This window comes from Fukomys damarensis, unplaced genomic scaffold, assembly GCF_012274545.1.
Source record: "Fukomys damarensis isolate Sample0158 unplaced genomic scaffold, DMR_v1.0_HiC HiC_scaffold_28, whole genome shotgun sequence".
Taxonomy (NCBI): Eukaryota; Metazoa; Chordata; class Mammalia; order Rodentia; family Bathyergidae; genus Fukomys; species Fukomys damarensis.
The window spans coordinates 44613816-44636871 of NW_022900940.1; the positions used below are offsets into that span (position 1 = coordinate 44613816).

At 37.3% G+C, this 23056-nt stretch overlaps 1 protein-coding gene and 1 pseudogene across 5 annotated transcripts in view; one reads left to right on the forward strand and one right to left on the reverse strand.

Moving 5' to 3' along the window:
- The window catches only part of Fhit (fragile histidine triad diadenosine triphosphatase), a 1329438-nt gene that overhangs the window by 1255269 nt on the left and 51113 nt on the right, over positions 1-23056 (reverse strand). The window lies entirely within an intron of this gene.
- Positions 17868-18705, forward strand: LOC104875550 (annotated as a pseudogene).

Consider the following 23056-nt stretch of genomic DNA (forward strand, 5'->3'; position numbering starts at 1 on the left):
TAAAATCATTTCTTAAGGAAAACTTTGAGAAGCGGGGCAATTGTTTTTTGTTTTTTCCTTGTGCCTGCAGTAGCCTTCTGGTATTAGACCTGCACTGCATTTGCTTCCCATAATATTCTCAACACTAACAAGATCAGAGGAAATGATTTATTCCACCCCCTCTCCTGCTACTTCTGAACAGCAGTGGGTATCCTTGGGGACACAGGATTTCTGAATTGCTTATGGCTATCTGATATTGCAGCTTTGCAACCTTCCCTAGAATGAGCCAGAGAAATCAAAATAATTACATTAATGCTGGGAATCAAAGTTTATTGACTCTCCCTTGAGGTGGAAAACCAAAAAGCTGGTTACAAAAGTTGCCAGCTTATTTAATGATACCATTGCCTCCTCCCGTTCTTGTCAAAACAGCTTTTGAAAGCATTTTCAAAAAAAGCTACCTCTCATGTGCTCCAATTCAATAGATTATCTATTCCCTTTTAAATAAAAGTGCACATCATCTCACCTTCCACATCTAGATCTCCTCAAAGGCAGGACCCTACAGACCCTCTTTCCCTGACAAGCCACTGCCAAAGGCAATGCTACCAGGCAGTGTCCCTGTCATCCTTTCAGCTCCTTCAGGCTCTGCCTCACTGAATTTTCTTCCACGCCAATGAGAGAGTCACACGCCTCCCCAAGGTGGCAGTCTGCATTTATTACAACATTCATGGCTGCAAATGCAGCTTGCAACCGCTGGTTTCTTTCCCTTTCCAACAATTCCCTGCAACACCCAAGCAAGCTGGACTTAAGAGCACACCCATTTCATGGATGAGCTCACACACAAAAAGGTAAGGTTTACTGGTTTTCTGTGCACCTTCCACAGTACTTGGTTGAGGCCTGATAAATAATGGGTGCTAAATGAAAGATTTCTGTAATTGAATGTATTAAACTGAAATAAGTAGTACATTTTTAAAATTAAACTGAACAAAATGGACTGAACTGAGCAAAATCTACCCCCATGCCTGGTCAGTAATACTTACATTCCTCTTGTTCTTTTTCCTTCTCAACTTCCTTCTCTTTTATAAGTAACTTTTGAAACAAAACAAGCAAGAAGTAAAATGAACCTCATCTAAGCCCAACGACAATCAAATTTTACCCACAGTTTCTTTTTATCCATTCTTTTGGCCTTGTTGAAATGTTTTAAAGCAAGACGTCATACCCCCTCCTTTCTTCAGGCATTACTGCTGTGCAGGGGAGTTAATGTAGTCAGACTCTGGCTTGTAAGGTTGATTCTTGACTTGCAACTGGGCCACTGGGTTTTAAGAAAGCTTTCAACATTCGCAGAGTTAGTATAAGATGGGCTCATCATCCCTACACTCTATTCAAATAACGTGGGCGGGCATTCATTCTGGGAGATTTCGAATTCTGTAAGTAATGGGCACAGGGTACCTATGTGACAAGCCCTCAGCAAAAACCCCAGATGCTGAGGCTCTAGTGAGTTTCCCTGTTAGGCAACATCTCACATGTTCCCACAACTCAGTGGGGAAGGAACTGGGGGATGTGCTGGGAGGACACTGGGAACCTCGCACCTGGTTTCCTCTGAACTTCCCATGTCCCTTTCTCCTTTGCTCATTAATATCCTTTGGCAGCAGTAAATTATGGCCATGAGTATAACTACATGCTGAGTCCTGTTAAGTGTCCCAGCAAACCACGTAGGGACAGTCTTGGGATCTCCGACCCCTGCCCCTACCACTCTTCACTTCCATTTAAACCTCACACATTTACAGAGATATAACTGAACTTGGGGAGATGCCAATCGAGGAAGGGTCCCTGTTACCCTCTCTCAGAGCACCTTCCACGGCTTCGTAGCATTTACCAAAACTGTCCTGAAGTAATATTGAAAGTATTCCTTTATAATCTGTTTCTCTGCCCGAGGACCAAGCTCCCCGAGAAAAGACTTTCCATTACTTTGACTCACCGCGTGCCCTAGCAAGGAGGAGTAAAGTGATGAGTTCCTTTTAAATGTTGTATTACTAGCAGGACACGATCATTGCATTCCTCGAGGGCAGTTGGTACGTGTATGACACACCCTCACTCATCCCCTTCCCTCTCCTTCCTCTCTCCTCCTCCTCTTGATCCCCTGCCCATTTCAGAAAGTGCTATCTCCCTACTTCCTATAATTTATCTTTCATTCTACTCTTAATTTATATTTTGGGCTTCTCATATAAGAGAAACCATGTGATATTTAAGCTTGTGTCTGATTTATTTCACTTAGCATTATAATCTCAAAGCATAGCCATTTTTCTACGAATGGCTCAAGTTTATCCTTCTTTATGGCAGAGTAGTAGTCCATTGTACACAAATACCACATTTTATTTTTGTTTTTATTTTTTAATAAATTGTATTGATACATTTTGATGTACATAATGATCATAATCATCATAGGGAATTTGTACCTATACCTAATATATTTTAGTTCTTTTCATTCCCTTCCCTTCTCAATACTTTTTTCCACACCATTTAGAAAACTGTTTCTAGTGTTTTCTTTCCATTATCTTTTATTTTTTTATCCCTATTTCCTCCCTTTCTTCCCTTCCCTTTCCTCCTCCCCTGCTCCCCTTCCCATGCGAACATTTTCTTATGTCTCAGTATCCATCCTCCATTTTGATCCTTATTTACACTTTCAGTTTCTAACACAAGAGAAACTGAGATATTTAAACATGTGTGCCCAATTTATTTCACTTAGAATTGTGTTCTTAAGGAGCATCCATTTATCTCAAAATGTCTCAAATTTATCCTTTTTTATGGCTGACTAGTACTCCACTGTAGTAAAAAAAACATATTTTCTTTAACCATTCATCATTAGATGGGCATATGGGCTATTTTCAAGGTTTAGCTATTACAAACTGTGCTGTTATAAACACAAGTGTGCATGTATCGCTGTAGTATGATGCTTTTAACTCTTTAGGGAAGATGCCTAAATGGGAAATACCTGGATCAAATTGAACCTCTAATTTTAGTTATCTGAGGAATCTCTATACTGATTTCCATATTGGTTGTGCCAATCTGCACTCCTGCCAACAGTGGAGAAGGGTTCCTTTTTCCCCACAGCCAGATCAGCATTTGTTATTGGTTGATTTCGTGATGCTAGCCATTCTTTCTGGAGTGAAATGGAATCTCAGTGTTGTTTTTGTTTTGTTGTTTTGTTTTGTAACAGGGATTGAATTTAGGTCCTTGCGCCTGCAAGGCAGGCGGCAGCACCACTGAGCTAAATCCTTGGTCCCAATCTCAAGTGTTGTTTTAATTTGCATTTCTCGAATAAGCAATGATTTTGAACATTTTTTTCAGATATTTATTTGCAGTTTGTACTTCTTCATTTAAGAAGTGTCTATTCCTTTCAGATGCTCATTTTTGCATTGGGTCTTTAAATTTGGGGGGGTTGTTGGTTTTTTTGAGTTCTTTGTATATTCTAGATATTAGACCTCTGTCTGAACAATAAATTTTTCCCATTCTGTGAGTTGTCTCTTCATTCTGCTGGTGGTTTCTTCAGCTGTGTAAAACCTTTTGGATATAATGTGATCCCAATAGTCGATTCTTTTTAATAGTTCCTATGCAATCAGAGATTTGTTCATAAAGTCTTTGCCTATTCCTATGTTGTTAAGAGCTTTGCCTACTCTATCTTCCAGCAAATTGTTTCTGTCTTAATATGTGGATCAATTTCAACTTTAGTTTAGTGCATGGTAAGAAATGAGTCTAGATTTAATCTTACACATGTGGAAAGCCAGCTTTCCCAGTATTTATTAAAGAGGCTGTTTCTCGTAGTGAGAATGTTTGGCCCCTGTGAGTGTGCCAGAAGTTGTTTCTGTATCTTCTATTCTGTTCCACTGATCCTTGGGTCTGTCTGTTTGCCAGCACTATGCTGTTATACCATGGAAACTTTGCAGTATAATATCAGATCAGGGATTATGATGTTCCTTGCCTTGCCTGTGGTGCCTACAATTGCTTTTGGTATTCTGGGTCTCTCCTGGTTCCATATGAATTTTAGGATTGTTTTATCTAGTTCTGTGAGGTATGCTGTTGACATTTTGATCAGGATTGCATGAAATATGTATAAGTTTTGTAAATATGGCCACTTTCATTATATTGGTTCTGCCAACCCTAGAAGAAGGAATATCTTTCAATTTTCTGATGAGTTCTTCTGTCTCCTTTTTCAGAGGACTCTAGTTTTCAATGTAGATATTTTACTTCCTTTATTAGATTGATACCTAAGTATTTTTTCTTGATGCTATTGTGACAGGTGTAGTTTCCCTGATTTCTGCCTCAGGGAATTTGCTATTTGTGTACAGAAATGCTACTGTTTTTGAGTGTTGACTTTGTATCCTGCTATGCTGCTGAATTTGATGACTAAATGTAGAAGTCTTTTGGTAGTTTTTGTTTGTTTGTTTGTTTTTGGTACCGGAGATCAAACTCAGGTTCTTGAGCTTACAACATACGTTCAGGAACCACTAAGCCAAATCCCCAGCCCATGGTAGAATTTTTAAGGTCTTGTCTGTACAGTATCGTGTCATCCACAAATAATGATTAATTTCTTCCTTTCCTGTCCTTACTCCTTTTATTTCTTTTTCTTGTGTAATGGCTCTGACCAATGTTTCCAGAACTAGAATAGGAGTGGTAACAGTGGGCATCCTTATTTTGTTCCTGATTTTAGAGTGAAAGCTTTCAGGTTTTGATCATTTGGTATGATGTTGACTGTGAATTGTCATAAATGGTTTTTAATCATACTGAGATGAGGACTTTCTATTCCAGTTTTCTTTAGGATTCTCATGAATGTGTTTGACTTTGTCAAATGCTTTGTCTGCATCTATTGAAAGGATCGTGTGGCTTTTGTCCTTGGTTCTTTTGATATAGTGTATTACATTTATTGACTTGCACATGTTGAACCAACCCTGCATTGCTGGGCTGAATCCTACTTGATCGTGGCACATAATTTTTAAGACAATTTGCCCTTATCATACTAAGGATTTTTACATCTATATTCAGTAGGGAGATTGACCTATAGTTCTCTTTTTTGGTTGGGTACCTCTCCGGTTTTGCTATCAGGGCAATGTTTGCTTCTAGGAATAACTTTGGGAGTGTTGCTTCCTTTTTCAATTTCATTAAACAGTTTAAAGGGTAGTGGCATTATATTTTCTCTAAAGTTCTTATAGAATTCAGCAGTGACTCCATCAGAATCTGGGCTTTTCTTTGTAGTTTATTATTATTATTATTATTAAATATTTTTCTAGAAATCTACCCTTTTTTCTAAATTTTCCATTTTATTTGAGTACAGATTTTCAAAGTAGGTACTGATGATTTTCTGGATTTCTAAAGGAGCTCTGACTTCTCCCCTTCATTCCTAATTGCATAGCTTTCCATCTTTTCTTTCCTTTTATTGGAAATAAGGTTGGCTAAGAGTTTGTCTATTTTATTTAATCTTTCAAAGAACCAACTCTTCAATTCACTGATTATTTATATTATTTTCTTAGTCTAAACTGCATTACTTTCTGCTCTGATTTTTATAATTTCTTTCCTCATACGAGGTTTGGGTTTAACTTGTTCCTCTTTTTTAGAAGTCTGGGGTTCAACAGTAGCATATTTATTTGAGCTTGTCCCATTTTTCTGATGTGGGAATTCACTGCTATAAACTTCCCTCATAGAACTGCTTTCATTGTGTTCCCTAAGTTCCAGTACGTCATACTGGCAGTATCATTCAATTGTAGAAACTGTCTAATTTCTTCTTTAATTTTATCTGTGACCAACTGATTGTTTGAGAGGGTACTGTTTAACCTCCATGTGTTTATACAGTTTTTATGGTTTCTTTTACCACTTATTTCCAATTTCACTGAACTATGATCTGATAATGTGTGTGGGAGAATTTAAGCATGTTCTATGAGCTATAATGTAGTCTATTTGGAGAAAGTTCCATGTGCTGCTGAAAAGAACATGTATTCTGTTGTTGGGTAGAACACTCTATGTATCTACTAACTCCATTTGTTCAAAGGTTTGGTTGAGCTTTGATATTTCTTTGTTGATTTTTGGTCTAGTTGATCTGTCTATTTGTGAGTGACGTATTGAGGCCCCCCATTACTATTACTTTGAGTGTTTATCTGGTTTTTCATATCCATTAATGTTTGTTTTATATAGTTGGACGAGCCAGCATTTGGTGCATATATGCTTTTTTTCTCTTCCTTTTGGATCATTCCCTTAACAAATATATAGTGACCTTCTTTGTCTCTTCCGATCAGTCTTGGCTTAAAATCCACTGTCTAGAAATAGAATAGCTACTCCACCTTTTGTCCATGTTCCTGTCCCATGGAGCATTGTTTTCCATCCTTTGACTTTCAGTCTATGAATTTCATTTGGAGTCAAATGTGTTTCTTATATGCAATGGATTGTTTGAATCTGTTTCTTGATCCATTCTACTAATCTGTTTTTTTTTAAACTATTAAATTGAGACCACTCACACTGATAATACTCCATTTTGTTTATACATTCATTTCTTGATAGACATATAGGCTACTTCCAAGAGTCAGGAATTATTCCCATGTTATAAACAGGGGAATGCATGTATCACTGTAATATAATGCTTTCGAATATTTTTGGAAAATACCTAGAATAACCCCCATGACATTTAACTAGAGTCATGCATTTCAAACCAAGAAAATACCAAAGCCCTCATCCAACTGCTACTTAAAGGACACAGTTTATATCATTTCCCGTGCATTTAATTTATTCATTTACCAAGTCCCACTCACTTACTGTGTAATCCTTCCTGTAACTCAGCTCAGTTTAATATCTACCAGATCCATAATCATTTTATGAATAGCAGTGTAATGCCAGCGTCTCATCTCCAGGAAACAAGGCATGATCCTGAATGAAAGCTTTCCTCTTGACACTGATGACAAATACATCTATTTGCAACTCAAAGGACCCTTTTTCCACTTTACTATCCTCAGGAATGTCTCTTCCAAGTGTACATGATTCCTATTTGCCAACTAGAGTTTTAGAAGCACAGTTCTGGGTCACTCAAAAGTAGAAGGACAACTATAAGTAAGAAAATCACATGGTCATGATCCTTCAGTCGTATTTTACAAACTAAAATATATAAGGAATTATGCTAAGCATATTCAACTAATGAAACACTGTATAACAATAGGTAGAATAAACATATTCTTGAAAGAAAAGGAAATAAGGGCAAAGAAAAAAGGAAACAAAGTCTGTGTAAAGAGGGAAAGTTGAAGGGGGTGAAGGGAGGGCAGGGGTATGGGGAAAAAAACAAGAACCAAGATATATCATGTAAAGGTACAAGATCCCAGTGATAAATGTAACTGTATTGCTTGCTTTAAATGTATCAATAAACTTAATGGGAAAAGAAAGGAAAGTAAAGAAATTAGCTGTCTATATGTTGTAAGGGGTATGTCTATATATATACATAGACTGTCTTTTACCTTTAATTTGTGTGCAGAAATGAGTCAAGCAGACTATTTTTTTCAGGGCACATACAAATAAAAAGTGACAGGATACACTTGGATGGGAGTTGACAATTTTTTAAATATTATAATCTTCAGGATTCACATAGTCTATCAGCCATCAAATTCTCACCTCAGTATATATTAATGTCCAAGAAAAAGTTTAGTATGTGTGTCTGTCAAAACCCACTAGCCAAAGGCCAACAGAAATTCACTGGTGGTCAGGACTGACTTGGCTTCCTTTAGCAAAGAAGGCACCCCTAGGAACCTTTGGAGCATCTAATTAAGGGGGAATAATCGAGGCTTCTATTAGGGGTTGGGAGATTGAAGCAGACTAGAGTTGTCCTACAAACAGCAGTCAATCGGAAAAAGGTAGCAAAAGAAGGTCACTGAATGGCTTTATTTATGCCTTCTTCTGGGCACAGTTTTGGTTGTCAACAGGGCCCTATTTTACGTTCTCACCCATGTACCAGGAGATGGTGCAAGAACTTTCGAAGTGGCACATTTCATAAAAGAAAAGGAAAAAACAAATGGCCATTGATGGTAGTATATATAAAACTTACAATTACCAAAAAAAAAAAAAAAAAAAAAGGAATGGATGGATTTGAGATAAAGAGGCAGAGATAGGATGAAAAGATACTTATGTGGTAAATTTAGTAAATTTAGTTATGAAGTTGATAACAGTTTGTTACTTCATGAAACAAATAAAAGAACATACAATAAATAATAGCGTACTATGAATTTGACTGTAGTTACTCTATGTCTGTAATCTTAGATCCTTAAGGCAAAAAATAATAATAACCATTCTTATCTACATTCTCGTCCCCACTTAGCATTTTCACCTATGACATACTAGGTGCCAGTTGTTTTTATACAGAAGCTACAATAAACATGACTTTTTATTAGATGCAAATGTCACCACCAGGTAGATTCAACTATTGACTCTGTGCAACCTCTCAGCAACAGAACTATCAATATGTTGAGTAAGGCACGGGATTTATTACTTAGCCACATGTTTCGGGCCTTCCTGAAACACAACTAGTTTCCATAATTGTTAACTAAATAAAACCTCAGACAATCAGAAGAACAACGCAATTGAAAGAAGCTATAAATTAAAGGAAGATATTGAAGTAAATGTTCTACTCACACAGGTATTTTGTCGCCTGCTCTTTGATGAAGGCAATCCTTGCTGTCTACTACACAATATAAATTTGGCTTCACCTCTAACAGAAAGCCCAGAACACCTGACATCTCTCTTATTCCATAACATGAACTTCTTCAGAAATTTGTTTCTAGTCAATGACACTTGATTTTAAGGAGTTTTTTGTTGTTGTTGTTGTTGTTTTACAGTATAACACCATCAGTTCACTACAGCAATAGGGTCTACAAGAACCAAAAGAACAAATGCCTTCCAGCAAATGAGAACGCAGTCAGATGACCCTTATTTGTAAAAAGATCTATAAATCATGTCAAGGAGGGGTAATCACATTGCCAGACACCATAAAACAATGTATAATTAAAATCTACCAGTCCATTAGAAGAGCCAGGAACAAGTCCTTGTCAGCAACTGCAATGAAGATTGGATGATTTAAAAAAAGTAGACTGGGAAAAGTCCCATGATCCCAAACCAAGATCCAGGATTGCTATTTTTTTTTTTCACCCAAGTACAATTCCTCAGTACTAATTACTACCATTAGAGAGGGAAGTGAGCAGGAATATAGGCTCTTCTACATTCAAATAATTAATTTTTCTCTGACCTTGGTCCAGTCCCAAGTTGTGGCTTAGTTAAAAATAATTTTAAAATAACTGTGTAGCCTCTTGTGTGATCTGAGGTAATATTAGCTAAGATAAACAGGACTAACAATAGTCTTCATGGAGTTTTTGACCCATTGAGGGATACAAAGGACATAAGCCAGACTCATGAAAATGGATAGGTCATTTTGTCTTGTATGAGGAGATCTACACACAGGAAAGCCAATTATGAGATGGTTCCCTTCCCAGGACACAGTCATACTGAAGGTACAAAATATGGCCAGGAGTGCTCGGTCTGTAATTCAATCTTACTCATACCCCCAAGGTGCACTTTTATTCAGGAACATAACACAGATAAGAGTCACCAAAGACACAGAAAGGATATTTAGGTATTTTTCCTTACTCACTGCTTTCACTTCCTCTTTGCCTTTAAAATAAGCCCTTAGAGGAAGTTCCTGGAACACAAAGAGCATCTATCAATATCCATGAATAGATATCAGACGATTCTCCAACCCCTTGAAATTTGTATACAAAATGCAATGTCTATGTTCATATGCCTACTTCTGTGAAAAAAAGGTCAAGAACTTGAATGCCAAGTTAAAATGACTGTGCCTTGAGTGTCTAACATTGAGAAATGAAGAAACGAATAAGACAAAGGATATGCATCTACAACAACAATCGCATATTTTCTTCCTAAATCACATACAACAGTATATTCCACGTCCCCAGCCTTTTTATTCCCTTAATATTCAGATGTTATATGGGCTAATGATTCATCTGGAGGATTGTAGAAAACTGTGCACTCCTGCACCCCACCCAACACTGGCAGGAAGATACACACTTCATCACTCCAGAATCAAACCCAAGAAGTTGCACTTGTTTTGATGGCTTCATGTAATTCTCAGGCAGTTGATCAGAGCTTCAAGCTATGAGAAGGGTGTCATGATCCAGCAGCAAGAAGGGAACAAAGAAATTCATTTGTTTCATTCTAGGACTTTGGAAATTTTGATTTAGTTTACTGTGTGAGCCACATGGAAATCAGAAGGCTTTCCCCCCCAAGTAATTACTGTTACTTGACAGTTCCTGAGCATGTTAAGATGGTTGTTACTGATGACTCTTATTACCTTTGCCTATACAATAAAACATAAAAACACAGTGGAAGAGATAATATATTTTGAAACAATACAGCAAACAAAAATAATGGTGGTTATATCCTATCATTATTTGTACTGACCAACTACCAAGGGGAACAGTAAAATGGCTTTCTAAAAGTTACACTGTGGTTTTAAATTTGGTTAACTCCAGCAAGTGCAGCCATGAAACAAGCAACTATAGAGATGTAAAGGATAGAATGTTTCTCTACATTTCTCTTTTGCCTTTTATTTTCCCTGTGGTCTTTAATGCATTTCTCTTTGGAATGGATGAAGTTATAAAGTTGCCTTACGTAAAAGCTTTGCTTAGAACGACTGGTAATCATGTACACTGTTACTGAATTGTCCAGTCTATTCAATTTAAAAAAGGCTCTTCTCTTTTGTTCGGCCCAGATTATCTCTTTTGCTGAATATAATAGAAATATCTGGATATAAAATTGAGTAACTGTTCATAAATATTATGGAAGGCTTTTTGAGCTGTTTACTATTAGAGGCCTGATTTAGCAAACAGTAAACCTGCTTTTGCCCTTTTGGGGATTATTTTATTTTTTTTCTCTTAAATAAATCACCCATAGTCCAAAAAATGATACAGATTTCATAGCACTTTCTCCCCTGATTAGAATAGAAGGAAACAAATTTCTATTTTTAAGAGACAGATTTAATATCTTTTACAACACTGGGAGAAGTAGAAAATGTCAGCAGTGCTATCTTCTGTAGGTAACTTACTTAGCTTGCCATTTCTTTATTTAAAATCTTTGTGCTGAACATCCAATAAAATGCATTATTTCACTGGGTACTTTTCCAGCAGAAATTGCACTGGAGACAGCATGCATGAGAAGAGAAACACATTTATAATAATTCCAAAAAATAATCTGTAGTTGGAGGTTAATAATAGCACAATCAAAATCAGTGACTTTTTAATCAAACAATTGTGAAAATGCAGTGTTGAACTATGATCTGCTACAAATGGAATTAAAAGGTGTTGTTCTAATTCTGTCTCTGTATACAATATGGCACTGACATAGAAAAAAAGGGAGCCTGCCCTAAACACACCCGGTTTACAATGCAAGGATAGGAGGTAATTCTCTTCTCTTTAACAGTAGGGAAGTTTTTAACACATGGCTCCTGAGTGGGAGTTCCAATTAAAGAGCTGTAGTACCTGTCAACACTGGTTTAACATTTCAACACAGCAAATCATCAATTAAAACTCATCAGCACCAGTCACCTGTTAATCGACCAAATGATTATGTTTCTTCTAGTTAAGAGTTTGACACACTTAAGGAAAGTTTTTCTCTGTTGCAAAATCTCCAAAGGCTGTGCCAGACCTCATTTTGACAAAACTTCTTTGGTTTGCAGGTTCACTAGAAAGGTATCTCCTTTGCTCTCAAACCCAAAAAGGAAGCCAAGCTCTACTCATTCTTACCGCATTTCTCGCTCCTTCTCTCTCCTCCCTCCCTCGACTCCCTCTCTTTTGCTTTCTGCCATGAGAAGGGAGTCCATTAGACTTTAGATTAAAGGGAATTAGCATGGGGTGACTGCTGGATATTTCACTCAACATGGTGGGTCATACACAGGTGCAATACAAATGATCTACTAGTATATTCTAAACCACAGTTACCTGGAGGGTCCAACATCTAAATTATGAGCCACTTGAAATAAAATCCAACTAGCTCTAAACTATATAAATATATTCATAATTAAATTTGAGTACGAGAAAAAATGTTATCAGGTCCTCATTCTATGAGTAGTTTTATAACAGTAAACTACACATAATTAATAGGAATGCCTGATGATTCTTATTTATAGATAAGCAAATTCTGTCCTGTCTACTGGAGTTTCAATTAATCACCTCCCAGTTACCTCCAGAAGCCAGTTTTGCCCTCACTTGTAACATTAATTTCAGTATTCCTATACATGTGTCTGTTTCTTGGATTTTTTTTTTTAGGTTTTTATTTTTATTTTATTTTATTTATTTCTTTTTGGTACCGGGGATCAAACTCAGGTCCTTTGTGTTTTTTAGGTTTTTAATATTTGCCTAGTTCTCTCATTATGAGTTGATATAATCTTATTTTTTAAATTAGTTTGAACTTTTTTTTTGAGTTGATACAATCTTAAACATGCTTTCATTTTATATCAATATGGGAGTCAAGATTTCACATTTTTAAAGAAGCACCATGTAATAAATGATAGATCTTAGACTAGAGATACCCAATTTAGAATTTTAAGCTGTAGGACTTCCTCTCATCATCTCTCCGTATGCTGATCCTCTACTGGAATGTTCTTCACTCCTCCCCATGTAGTTTCTGGACATAATTAATTTCTACTCTTCTTCAGATTTTGGCTCAATCATGACACCGCATAAAAAGCTTTCCCTGACCATCCCTCCTGCCACCATTAGTTTAAAATCTCCCTGTATATGTTCTCATCACCACATACCTTCTCTCTGCAGCACTTAACACCACTGATATGGACATATCTGAAATTTCTGAATGAGTCTGTTTTCCTCACTGAAATAAATGTTCTCTGATGGCTGGGATAATATCTGGTGGTATATACCACCATATCCTCTAGCCCCAGTCAGGTAAAGTGCCCAGCTCACAGAAGACTCAAATAATATTTGTTTTGATGGGTTTCAGAACTTGCTGTCCAAAAATGTAGCATCTTGGCATTGGAGAAAACAGTAGAAGCAGGAACATCTTTCTAACCCTCTCCCCCAGTTTACTGCCACTAGATCATTGCCTTTTGCTCAATCATACTTAACCCAAATGATCCACTCTTCATCAAACTTAGCATTTTTAAAAACCACATTTTTTTATTTCTTTGAGTCTTCATTTCCGAAGGCTCCCATGTCAAGTAAAACATATTCAAAAATTTGTGTGCTTTTCTCTTCTTAATCTGTCTTTTGTTATCGGGACCTCAGTCACAAACCTAGTGAAGGCAATGTTTCTTCTCTCCCTTACAGTTGTATGCACCAATACAGCAGGAGATTCATGGATCAGTGAATGGATTTGGCTCTACATGCACCCATTACAAATCAAAAGAATAAATCTGACCAAAGCTCATCAAAGGAGTATTATATTTCGATGTGTCAATGATTTAGAAAATCACAGAAATCATCTATCAGTCCAACGATATTTCTTGATTTTAGAAGAAACCTAGATCAATATGAAATCTTCCTAAAATTCTCTTTTCCTCTGAGTTCTAAAATAAACCTGAAAATTCCTGAATATTTTAATCTAGAACAAATATAAAACCCAAAAAAGCAACCAGCTTGAATCTTTTACTAAACAGAAGCAGTATAGGAATGGTTCTCAAAACATGGCTCCAGACCAGCAGTACCAGTTGGAAATTCTCCAGCATCACAGTGGACCTACTACAGCAGAAACTCTGGAGAAGGCCCCAACAATTTAGTTATTAACAAGGCCTAAGGTGAATTTAATGCTTGTCAAAAAACCACTGGCACTGAAAAGATTGTCTGGCAGTCACCCAGAGTCTACTATATGTAGCTTTAGACACTGAGCAAGTTACTTAAATTCACTAAACTTGAATTTATTCATCAGGAAAATGGAGATACTAATAACAAAACCTACCTCAGGAATGTGGTAGGAATGGTTTAATACTACATACAAATTGCCTAGAAATTTGTCAAAGAATTGACACTAATATAGTTACAGCTGCTCTTGTATTTATCATTCATATCATGATCATCATTACCATCACCACTCTATCACCATTTTGCCTAGAGTCATAAGGTCTGGAAGCACAGGGTAGGAAGACTGTAGTTCTTCTGCCTGCTACAATTAACATCCTGCACAGGGTGTTTAGGGATGGGGCAGAAGAGATATTAAACTGTGTATCATTGCTGTATCTAGCTGATAGCACAATTTTTTCATCAGTGATTTATAATAAAATATACCAACTTACATGCATACATTGCTTAGGAATGATGTCACCACCACATAGCATACCCATACACACGCACACGCGCACACACACACACACACACACACACACCACCACCACCAACAACAACAACACATACCACACACTCTAGAGCACAATTTGATCTTCACAACCTGGGAGCTGTTCTTTTATTTAGACAAGTTAGTGGACTCGCTCAAAATTTCACTTCCAGTCCTCTCAGTCATCTGAATATCAAGATCTTGAACCCAAGTATTCTGATTCCAAAACCAATGCTTTTCTCTCTATACTCTTGGCCTATACTTTTGTTTAAACTTTTCCATGGAAACAGACACTCACCACACACAATTTAGAGTTTAAAAAAAAAAAAAAAGCCTGACATTCTTTAGAGTGCTTCTTGGACCCTGGTGTATGGATCTTTTCAATGTTTTTCCTTATGAAGTTCACATTTAAAGGGGAATGTCATATTTTTAAACTCTATTAGTAGTAACCGGCACTTTCTGCTGTACCTTTGATTGTTAAATACAGATATTTATTTCACACTGATTGAATCTTTTTAAAACCACCCTTCTAAAGACTAATTTCCCATATATCCATTCCTCTCAACTTCTGAAATATGGCTCTGTCTAGTCTGGCACCAAGTCATAAAGCACCTACCCCTTGCCAGGCACTGTGTGAGGCACTGGACACACAGCACTGAGTAAGTCAGTTATGGCGCTTGCCATCCTTAAAGACTGGAGTCCTGAGCCAATAATGACATAACAAATAAAAGGAAGTAGGTGAAGATTCTGGTATCATCATGGAGCCTCTGTAGGAAAAATAATGATGAATTACTGACCACACACTCTACAAGGGCTAGAGAAGCCCAGCAGGGCCACTCCAGATGCAGCCTACCTCTCTCTTCAGCAAAAATATAAAAGTCTACCTTGAGACAGAAGGCCTCTTGCGAAAATCCAGTGTGAGGAAATGTGAACGACAGAGTACCTGAGCAGGGATAGGATTAACATTAGGGTTCAATCCAAAGTTTTTCTTGAGCCCACTTAACATATAAATATATTTTATGTTCCTATTCCTATTAAATGTAATGTATCCTAAATGTAACATAAATATGAAAGTTACATGCCATTTACAAAAATTCAATTCATAGCAAAATCAATCAGTTAATGTAAAAAACCAAATCATACAGAAATTTAAAGAAATAAGGTATTAAAAGGTAGAAAGGAACAGAGAGAGAGAGAAGAGAAACAACTATTCAGTGCTTTTTTATGGCCCAAGCATGGAACTACATGTTTTAGCATAATTTACTCAGTGCACAACACAAGTCCATGTTTAGATACCCATCAACATTTTAAAGAAAATCCAATTTCAGAGGAGAGCTCATCTGCCCAAGATCTCTCAGTTGAAAAAAGACAGATCACAACATGAAAATCTGATCTACATCCTACCCATTCCGTAAAGCAATAGTTGGCACACCTAGGCCCACAGGCAATGTCCAACAGTCACCTTTTATACAGCTACAAACTAAAAATGATATAAACATTATATAAAAATCAAATTTCAATGCCCATAAATATACCGCCTATTTTCTACCACTGCATTCACTCTCCAAGGTGGAGTTGAGGAACTGTGGAAGAATCCAGAGGGCACCAAAGCTGAAAACATTTTCTGTTTGGCTTTTTCAGAATAAGTTTGCTAAGCCCTCAGGTCAAGAAAAGGAGCCACAGAAATAAAAGTAACACACACGCTTGGAAATGTTAATTCAAATATGAGGGACAAAAACATATGCAAACAATGGTTATTAAATGTCCAGGAAATACTTTATGTAATGGCAGTTACCAGAGGCCCTACTTTTTGAGTTTCACGTGGAAGTTTCCTTTTTCTGGCTCTATCTCCTAGGGAGGAAGACCTAAGTCAATCTCCTAACATCGACTTAAGCATCTCAACTTGAGCCATACGGCCTTCCAGCTGGCATTCTCAGAATGGAGGCAGCACAATATCTCCACTCCTGCATTCCTTGGCTTGACTGGTTGCTAAATAATATGGATTTTTTTCCAGGCATGGTTTCAAACTGTTTTTGTTTATTTCCCACTATATAGTCTTCTCTATGTTTTGGGTCAAATGAATATGCTCAATTATGAAAATGAATTCTGTAAACAGCCTGTTCTAGGTAGACAGTTGACTTGCACCATGAAGTTTGAATTTCCCAGTACAGGGAAAACAGATCCTTTTCTTTTCAGTCTCTGGCTACAAGGTCGAAGGCTAAAGGCATATATTATAAAATATTTCTAGTTTTTCTAGTATTATATGGGTGAATACATAATATGTTCATCTTTGCTATTTACTCATATATGATCCCTCTTAATTATCAGATCATTTTGTACTTTTCAAAGGTTAATTTCAAGTCAATATATAGGGTACACACCTATGTCAAAGATGGCCTTCACCTTGTAGGAAAACAATATTCCTGGCCATCTGACTCCAGGCTTGCACACTGTCTATGAGCTATTTCATACCACTTGTGACTTATAGATAACTGATAAAAGTAGACACATTCTGTCCTGACAAATAGTAACTTTAATGGACATTCTTTCCACTGTGGTAAAACTAGTTTTATTTCAACTTGCAACTCAACGTTTCTTTACTTCATACACATTTATGCTGTTTGACTTTTTCTTTGAGCCAGTTATGACATCTGTTTGGTTCTCTCAAGTCATACAAGTAAAATAAAAATATTTAGCACACAGTCACATATATCTTATATGACTCATGATTTTACCACATTCTAAAAATCATCTTTTAATGACCAAAAAGTTTGGTAAGAATCATATTTATTTAAAATTCTAATTTTAAAAACTTTAAATTTTGAGTGATACTTATCTTTAATATGAATTTATTATAACAGTTTAAATCATGCAAAAAAATTAAATGTGAAAAATGAACATTTTCCCCCGTTTTAATGCTTTTTTTTTTGGTACTGGGGAGAAAACTCAGTTCCTTGTGCTTATGAGGTGTTTTAATGCTTTTTTAAATGATATAAGACAATAACTGTGTAAAGGCAAGAAAGAGAAGTTAAAAATTATTCTGACTCTTTTTAGAATGATAAGACTGCATTGAGGGGCTGGGGATTTAGATCAGTGGTTCGGCCGCCTGCCTCGCAATTCTTGCTAACTTAATCCTAACAGGATTTTTGCTAAAGGTAGACCAAAAACTTGGACAGCAAAGATGCAGGGAGGAATTTAATTGATATCAAGGGTAATCAGATATCACTTCTCAGAATTCTTGCTAAAATTGGATTAGGCAGCCAAAAACTGGAGTAGAGGTGCCCGGGTCAAAGTGAATGCATACCTAGTGGAGAAGAGGGCTCAGAGAACTGCGATAACATTTTGGTCAAAGAGTCTTTGTCATAAGCAACAGCAAATTTACTGGAGGAAAAATAACATAATTCAACAATTCTTCTCAAAGAATTTAGAGTTTAATCATAAGCCGTGGCCGAGGAGTCCAAACCTTGCAACAGCGCACCCTGACACCTGCCCAACATGCACTTCTGGGTTCCTTTGGTTCTAAGTCTAAAATGGCCAGTGTCAAGAATCAGCTGATAGTGAATCTCCTCAAGGAAGAACAGGTCCCCCAGAATAAGATTACAGTTGTCAGAGTTGGGGCTGTGGGCATATCCTGTGCCATCAGGACCTTAACAAAGGACTTGGCAAATGAACTTGCTCTTGCTGATGTCATGGAAGACAAATTGAAGGGGGAGATGATGGATCTCCAACACAGCAGTTTTTCCCTTAGAACCAAAAACTGTCTCTGGCAAAGACTATAATGTGACTGCAAACTCCAAGCTGGTTATCATCACAGCTGGGGCATGTCAGTAAGAGGGTGAAAGCAGTCTTAACTTGATCCAGTGTAATATGAACATCTTTAAGTTCATCATCCTAATATTGTAAAGTACAGCACAAACTGCATGTTGTTTGTTGTTTCCAATCCAGTAGATATCTTGACCTATGTGGCTTGGAAGATAAGTGGCTTTCCCAAAAACCGTGTTATTAGCAGTGGCTGCAATCTGGATTCAGCCGGGTTCCATTACCTGATGGGGAAAGTCTGGGAGTTCACCCACTAAGCTGCCATGGATGGATCCTCAGGGAGCGTGGCGACTCTAGTGTGCCTGTGTGGACTGGAGTTAATATTGTTGGCATCTCCCTGAAGAATCTGCACCCCGAGTTAGGAACAGATGGGGACAGGGAGCATTAGAAAGAGGTTGGCAAACAGGTGGTTGACAGTGCTTATGAAGTGATCAAACTCAAAAGCCACTGGACTGACTGTCTGTGGCAGATGTGGCAGAAAGTATGAAGAATCTTAGGGGAGTACATACCATTTCTACCATGATTAAGGGTCTCTGAAGATCTACCTGTGAAGAGTGTAAGCAAGTGACAATCCAACTACAATCCAACCACAACACCAAATAAACCTTGAAGAGTGAAAAATAACGACACTGAGATTCCATCTCACCATAGTCAGAATGGCTGTGAAGAATACAAAAACAATAAATAGTGAGAAATGGGGTAAAAGGAACCTTTCTATAGTGCTGATGGAATATGACTTTATACAGCCACTACAGAAATCAGTATGAAGGTCCCTCAAAATATCAAAAACAGAGCTACCATATCTACCACTCTGTGGTATATATTGGCTCTCTCTAATGTATGGAATCTAAAAAAGATGACAAGAAAATAGACGAAGAGTTAACAAGGAGAGGCAAGGAGGATGCAATGGGCATGGATTAAAGAAAATAGATGTGAGTATGCAAAATGTTAATTGCTAACTACATCCCAAAATGAATGCTAAAAGGTTAAACAAAACTTATTGCAAAACAAAAAATAAAAAAACAAAAACAAATACAGTAAAGACCAAACAAACTACCAGTACACCTAGGTATTGCCTATGGTAATGGAGGCCACCAACTTATTATGTGTTCTAACACATTTCTTCAATGAGACCATGAGGAATTCTTTTTGTTGTACTTGATTAAAGTGTGCATGAAAAAAAAAATCTCTTTTTAAAAAACTCAATCAGTCATATTTTGATTTGCTTTGACAACTTTGACAATTCAGTAACCCATCCATCACTACAAAAGGTGCTTACCAATTTCCTTGCTAATAATTGTGTTTGCCTAAAGACTAAAAATGACCTCAGTATGTGTCTGTCTGTCAGTCTGTGTATCTGTGATATGGAATATTTATTTTTCTTACAGTATCTCTGATGTCTTTCGTGATAGAAAGTTTAAATATCACCAGTGGGTGGTAATTCACTATATTTCATCCAATATATGCATATATAGTTCATTATATCTCTGGGATTTATTTGTAAAACACAGTTCACATTTTCCAACAAGCTTTCAGTGAAAGAAAATTTCATAGGAAAAAATACAAATTTCCTACTGCTCTACCCTGTGAGGACCTAAAGATACTATTAGGCCATAAAAAGGGAAACTGAGGGATAAATTTACCATTTGAAAGTGACTTTAAGCATAAGGTTTGGCACCCAGACAGGATAAGAAGGAGCTTTGTACACACATCTTAACAGCAGCCCTAATCTCCAGACTTCATGCCTCCTCGTCTAAAAGCCCAGTGTCCCCTGAGCAATCACAGCCAGCCTGTCCCTTCTAACTTGTCATCCGTGTGTTATCTACTCAGGGCCCTCTGGGACTCTGGACTCTGACTGTGCCAATGCTTTATTTAAGCAAACAGCAATCAGAAAAAAACTCTTCATATGAATCACGATCTGCAGTAGCTGAGAACTTTTGTGAGGACTCTGTGATACTCACAGAAGGTTGATGGGGATGAGGGGAGTGTGTCTACTAGAGGTGGATGCAGAACAGCCAGAGAAGACACAGGTGCGAGAAAAGGTACCAACTTGCTTCTTACCCTGCTAACACATGGAGTCAGTCTTCACATCTCTTTATGCTTTCTGTTCTGCTTTGGTAACATTAAAAATAGATTAGAAACTCAAGGTCCTGTGACACATTTAAAATACACATCCGCTGATTATGGTGACTCTGAAATAAGTACAACCAACAACACTTACAGAGTCTCAAAAGAACCACCGTGATAAAACAATTACACCATAATGTCAAAGAAAGAGACATTTAATTACAGATGTAATTTATATGTGCAAAGACAATCATTTTAAATAAATAGACATGTCATTAAATATAGATCATCAGGAAAAGATTTACAAAGCTGTATGATTCATCCACACTGGCAATTTTACCTGCTCAAAGTTTATTCTGGGGAGGGGTGGCTCACAATTCCATCTGTAACAGCCCAACTGCTGATTAGCTTCCCAGTAAGTTACAGTACTTGATTTGGCAGGTATTTTCTTTAGGAATGAGTTTTCACATGCTATAGCCATGCCAAACTTTGTTTTCAGTCATTAAGATACTGTTTCATCTTTCAATCTTTTCTACTTGTTAATTTTAAGTGATTGTTTGCACATATGTCTCAGGCTATTCTGATATTTTCAACACCTTGAAAATGTTGTGTCTATGGAAATGAAATTAGCCATTTAGATGTCACCAATCTTTCTAGGTACCTATTGGCAATGAGTTGACTATGAAAACACTAATTTCCAAGTCTGACCTTCTAGAACATTAAAAGTAGGAATGAGGCACCTATGTTCCAGTCTTGGTGGAAAATTCTACAGAATCTTGGGAAAAACAAAAAAATATGTTTTGATATGTTTGCACATCCTTGTTAAATGACAAGGAGATGTGGATCCCAATAGCACTGTTGTGAAACTCATATGAAAGGCTGAGCAAAGAATAAAGAACATAATATTGTGAGAGGAATTAGGAAGAAAATCAAAGACAGTAATGCATATAAAAACCTTAGAGTCTGTCACATAAACACATAAAAAATAAATAAAAATATGCAACAAATAATAATTAAATGCAATTCAAATAATTTATCCAAATTCTCTCTTAAACTTGATGGCATCCATCCTCCCTGATGGCAGGTTGAAACCTCCATGAAAATCAACAAATGGAGCGCTAGGAAATTTTTCATTAAGGAACACATGACCTGTACCATCCACTCAACTTGACCTTACAATATAGGAGCTATCAAGTGAATGAGATCCCCTCCAAAATTCATGTTGAAACATAATCCCTAATGTAATGGTATTAGGAGGTGTGCTCTTTGGGAGGTGATTAAGTCGAGAACAGAGCCCTCATGAATCGGATTAACACACTTAGATAAGAGGTCAAGGTTGCTTTCCTAACCATTCTACCATGTGAAGACTCAGCATTTTTCCCCTTCAAAGCATGCAGCAATAAAGTGTCATTCTTGGAAGCACTAGATGGGAATCTGGTAACACCTTGATGTTGGTTGTCTCAGCCTCCAGAACCTTGAGAAACCAAATCCTACTGCTCATAAATTAGCTAGTCTCTAGTATTTTGTTATAGTAGCATAAACAGTCTAAGAATATACTTAACGAAATTCCCAAATCAGTTGTTGGGTAATTTTTTTCTTTTCCTTCCTTCCAGTACTGGGGTTTGAAGGAATTCTACCATCACGCTATAGCCAGTGCTTCCCCAGGGGCTTACTAAGTGTCCAAGCTGGCCTCAAACTAGTGGTCCTCCTGCTATAGCCTCGTGAATAGCTGGGATTATGGTCATGAGACACCATATCAAGCTACTAGTAGCTTGTAATACCCCTTGGAGTTGCATAAAGTAGTAGCCAAGATCTCTTCTCATTTTCTGCATTGGTTTGCATCCCCATTGGTAGGATAAAATTCCCAACACCCACAAGGAGACAAAACTTACTTTGGTTCACAGTTCCAGAGATTTCAGAGCACAGTTAGGTGGCTATGAGGCAAGAACATCATGATGGAAGGGCATGAAAGAGAAAAACTGTTTGACTCAGGTCATGGGGGAAGTAGAGAACAGGAGGAGTCAGAGAGGAAGAGGGCAGAGATCAGACATAGTCCTCAGGGTCATGCTCCCGTGACCTACATCCTCTAGCAAGGCCCTCGCTCCAAATAGCCCATTCGACTATGAGGAAGTGTCCTTGCAGTCCTATCACCTCCCAGGAGTCCCTTAATACGGTCATGATGTCAATCAAGGTTAACTGGCACATTTTCCTATAGAAAATTAGAATAATAACAATATCTCAGAAAGCTTAACGAAGTTGTGATAAATGCTTAGATAACTGAATCAAAAGGCTGACGGTGGGGAGCTGACCTGGGTTTTAGGTTTGTATAGGTCAGCAGTGGCAAACCTATGGCATGCATGTTATTTTTCTTTTAAGACAAAATATGTTAATGTATGAGATGTTTTTTCTAAACTAAAACCTCAGTGTTCAGGTTTAATTAGAGCGCTGGCACTTTGCGGTAAGTAAATGAGTTTTGGGTTGCAGTTTGAGCACTCATCTCTAAAAGAAAGGTTCACCATTACTCTAGGTTGTATTCATGGTGAAGAGCTAAAACACTTCCCTGAAGAGCTATTTCCAGACTTTGAGTCACGAAAGCCCTTGGTGTTAGGCAACTGGTATTCTTGGTCTATTAAATATCTGTCTAATGGAAGAGCAGCTCATGCCCTACTGATGGTAGCCAGTGCTGCAGCCCCTGTATTCCAAAGACAGCAAAAAGATTTACCTGTTTCGTGAAGCTCAGCTGTTGCTCCTCCATCAGGAGCTTACTGTGTGAGCCAAAGAAGGAAATCAACACGTGTAGAAACTCACACTTCTAAAACAT